This window comes from Euprymna scolopes, chromosome 35 (assembly GCF_053919585.1).
Source record: "Euprymna scolopes isolate OS-2025 chromosome 35, ASM5391958v1, whole genome shotgun sequence".
Classification (NCBI taxonomy): domain Eukaryota; kingdom Metazoa; phylum Mollusca; class Cephalopoda; order Sepiida; family Sepiolidae; genus Euprymna; species Euprymna scolopes.
The window spans coordinates 58,838,406-58,843,121 of NC_136516.1; positions in this window are offsets into that span (position 1 = coordinate 58,838,406).

Consider the following 4,716-nt stretch of genomic DNA (forward strand, 5'->3'; position numbering starts at 1 on the left):
GTGTATCACGTGGGGGTCACCATTTTAGGGGTTTGGTGCTTTTAGGGCACCACCTAAGAAAGTAAATAATTCAACACAAGTTTCTGAAATGACAAATGCAACAACTTTAATATATGTAACAAACAAAAGGTTTATTCCGGCGCATGGTCACAGGGAGATATTATCCCTGGATAAAAGCTGGATTCTGGCTACCTGGTGCTATCACGGTAGTTATTTCCAATGGGAATCGTTGATACTGGATGAAATAACTCAGAGGTGGAGAGAGCAGAGAAAGAGGGTTTGTTCTGCTTGGCATCTCTCTCAGTAAGGAAGAGTTCTTTTCCTTCAAACCGGAAGCTGTCCGATTTCCTTCCGGGGAGAGAAAGGATCAATACGCCGCACCCCTGATTTGTCAATATATGGCCAAATAACACAGAGGAGAAGCATTGATTTGCGAAAGAAAAAAGTTCAATTTGTTTCTGCTACAGATCTGAGAGAGAAATTAAAGATGGCAGCAATGGATTTATAAGGTGTAGTCTTGTGGAATCTCACGAGATCTCATCTTCCACTGCACACGTATGCAAATGGAATAGGATCAGTTTTCTAATAAAATGCTTATTGGCAGAGGCACGGGGAAGAACACGTGCTGGAAGTTGAGAAAGAAAGTTGTCAGTGACGAATTTTAGCTGAACTTTTACTTATTGTATTTATTTTATTTTGTTTTGCTGTTTACCAGCCCATTTAACTGCAGAAACATATTTCAACATGTTTTCTAAAAAATATTACCTATTAATTGGATTATTCGGACTAGTTTCAGCTGATGCAACATCTGAATGGTAGTGAAATGGTGATTTTTTCCTTAAACGGATGCTTATGGTATATATGTGTGTGTGTGTGAACATTTTTTTTTTCGACTATATTTCACCTTTCATTTATACCAATCCTTAATTTATGAAGGTCAATGTAATTACAGATCATATAACAAATAAATGATAAGTCTGTATTCCAAATTTTAAGATGTTGATCATTTTGCAATTTATTCCTTTAAGTGCGTTGACATGTAACATTTTTGAGAGCACCTGTTTCGTAGCGCAAACTCATTCATTTAATTATTATATCATTTTTATTCTGATGAGTTCAGGGCAGAATAAGTTCATTGATTGAGATAAAAATTAAATGAATGTGCTATGAAACAGGTGCTGTCAAGAATGTTGCATGTCAATGTACTTAAAGGAATAAATTGTAAGATGACTTTTGTCATTTATTTGTTATATATATATATATATATATATATATATATATATATATATATATATATATATATATACATACAAAGTGCTCAGAACATAACCTGATCATCACGAACACACATTTCCGACAAAAAAACACATTCAAAACATCATGGATGCACCCTCAAAGTAAAATCAGGCACCTCATTGACTATGTCATTGTCCGTGCCAAAGACCGCTGTGATGTGCTGAACACCAGGGCAATGACCAGTACAGACAATTGTTGGACCGACCACCATCTTATTTGCTCCATCATGTCTATCCATTTAATGTGGAAGCAAAGGATGCAAAAAAGACAGAGCCGACCAAAGCTCAACATTGAGCAGCTGGGCGATATCACCTACCAACAAAACCTTCAGGCGGCTCTTAGCGCGGACCTGCCTAAGCAGTATCTGCATGATGCTGAAGAGCACTGGGACAAGCTGTCCTCTGCCATCATGGACTCCAGTATAAGCATCCTAGGACAGAAAAAGTGGAAACATCAGGATTGGTACGATGAAAACGATACCGAAATCCAACAGCTTATAGACATCAAGAGGCAAACTTTTATCACCTGGCAGAATAACATCAATTTCAAGGTTAAAAGAGCTGCCCATGCCAAGGCTAAAGCGGCTGTCAAATCGACAGTCAGGAAGCTGAATAACCTCTGGTGGATGAAGAAGGCTCAGGAGATCCAGCAGTTTGCTGACCCTGGGGACACCAGAGGATTCTATGAAGCCACAAAAGTGGGATACGGCCCCAGCTACCGTTCTCTGACCCCCCTTCAGTCTAAGGATGGGCTCACGCTGCTGAAAGGAAAGGGAGAAATAACAAATAGATGGAAAGAGCACTACGAGGATCTTCTGAACAGGGACACCACTCCAGAGATGGAGGCTCTCGAAAAACTTCCTCAACAGCCCATAATTGAGAGCATGGGAGAACCACCCAGTCTGGAAGAGGTGCGGGATGCAATTAGGAAGATGAAAAACAACAAGGCAGCTGGTTCTGACAGCATCCCAGCAGAAGTCCTGAAGAAAGGCGGACCTGATCTTCTCAGACACATCCATGCCCTGCTTCTCAAAATATGGGAACAAGAGAAAATCCTTGCACAACTTAGAGATGCCCTAGTTGTCTTCATCTTTAAGAAGGGAGACAAGGCAAACTGTGGGAACTACATAGATGATGAAATACAACACCGTCTCAGCTGTGCCAGTGGGGCTTTCTCAAGGCTAAGGAAGAGAGTATTTGAGAACCGTGACCTTCTGGCAAAGACCAAAGTCATGGTATACAAAGCTGTCTTGCTGCCCACTCTTCTCTATGGATCGGAGGCCTGGACCACATACAGGAGGCACATAAAAACCCTGGAGACGTACCACCAAAGATGCCTCCAAAAAATCCTCAGAATCAGTTGGAAGGACCGACGCACTAACACCAGCGTCCTGAGTGAGGCTGACATTACTACTATCACCACTACTGTTGCTCAACGCCAGCTCAGATGGACTGGTCATGTTGTCCGAATGCCGGATCTCCGCCTCCCAAAAAAGATTTTCTACTCTCAGCTTGTTGAGGGAAAGCGTGCCCAGGGTGGCCAAAGGTGAGGTATAAGGACAACATCAAAGTAAATTTAAAGTGGTTTCACATGGACCTTGAGACATGGGAGGACGTGGCTGGGAGCAGGTTGGCATGGCGGAGCGCTATCCACGAAGGTGCTGCGCTTTATAGCAGTGACCTAAATCAAGCTGCTGAGGATAAACGCAAGCACAGAAAGGACAGATTATCAACCAGACACACCCAACTCCACCCCACCACCACTACCTTTATCTGCCCAAATTGCACAAGAAAAATTGGGTCTAGGATTGGGCTCTATGCTCACCTGAGGACCCACAGAAGCCACAACGGAGGACAGTCTTACTCGGACGCGAGACACGAGTGACCGCCAATGATGATGATATATATATATATATGAATAATAAGTAGATAGTACATAGTGTGTGTGTGTATATATATATATACACACACACACACACACACGTACTACGCATTATTCATATATTTTATATATATATATATATATATATATGAATAATTAGATAGTGTGTATGTATATATATATAATATATATAAATAATATGTAGTGTGTGTATATATATATATATATATATAATATAAAGCTGAACGTCTGTGTGTGTGTGTGTGTGTGTGTGTGTGTGTGTGTGTGTGTGTGTGTGTGTGTGTGTGTGTGTCTGGTCACGAATAGGCTCTTATATGGTTTACTATTTTAAAAAACTGATTACATATAATGATAGAAGATGTATTGAGGATCAGGAATGGGTATGTTTGATCTGGCAGAACGGTGGTTCATAAAATTGTGGGGTCTGCATTCGCGCCTGACCCCCAAAGTATGGAAATAAAAAATGAAAAAAAAAACGTTTACAAGGGTTTTTGATATAGATGTACATAAGAATACTTTGATAAGTATGTTTCAACTTAAATAGGGATGGAGTAATAAAATTGTGGGGTCTGTGTTCGCGCCTGTACTCCATGGAAATATGGCACAAACTTTAACAAAGACTTTTCCTATCTATTTGCGTAAGTATACTTTGATAATTATGTTTCAGTTTGAAGAAATATGGTATAATAAAATTATTGGGAGTTCGTTCGCGCCTGACCTCCATAGAATGTAAATATGTCACAAAGTTTAACAAGGTTTTTTAAAAGGAGTGAGGATCCACAATAACACCTTAACTTTAATCTTAATTCATGTTAGCTTTTATTTATTTTTTTGAGTTGAATCATATTGTGTCGAATAAATTCACCTCATAAATTCACGTTCTTATTAAAGTGAAAGGCAAAAAAAAAGTTGGAACTTTAGACAATTCTCGACACAAATTTTGCATAACTCTTTTTTCTTTCTCCACTTACATGTGGTACTCTTTCGAAAATAGATAAATAATAAAAAATAAGAACGTTACTAGTTATTGTGTCAAAAGAGGGAAAAAATCCTGCTCACGTGATTACATGTCTTTTTAAAAACATTGACATAACCTTTTTATTTTTATTTATATATCTGTTTAAGCTTTTTTTTGTGTCAGTGTACTAAAAGGAATTCAGTTGATTATAACCCTTTCTGTGTGTTCTTTACATTACAATAGTACAACCCTGAATCTGATGGTGCAATACTGTAAAACTGAAAAGAAGCTGTTCTGCTTGAAAAGGGCGCCATTTTCTTCTTATTCATATTTATATCGATTCTTTGCTTTAAAAAACTAAAGTAATTACGTGTTTACTTTTTTTAATATCCCATTTTGCTGTTTTGGATTATTTTACTAAAGTAAGTAAAGCTTCATTATTTTTCAAAACTATTTTTGTTTCTTTGTTTTCCGATATTTCGTCGATATTATTTAGTAAGAGTGTTTAGCAGAAAAGCCAACAAACGACTACCCGAAAAAATAAATATACAAGAAATAAA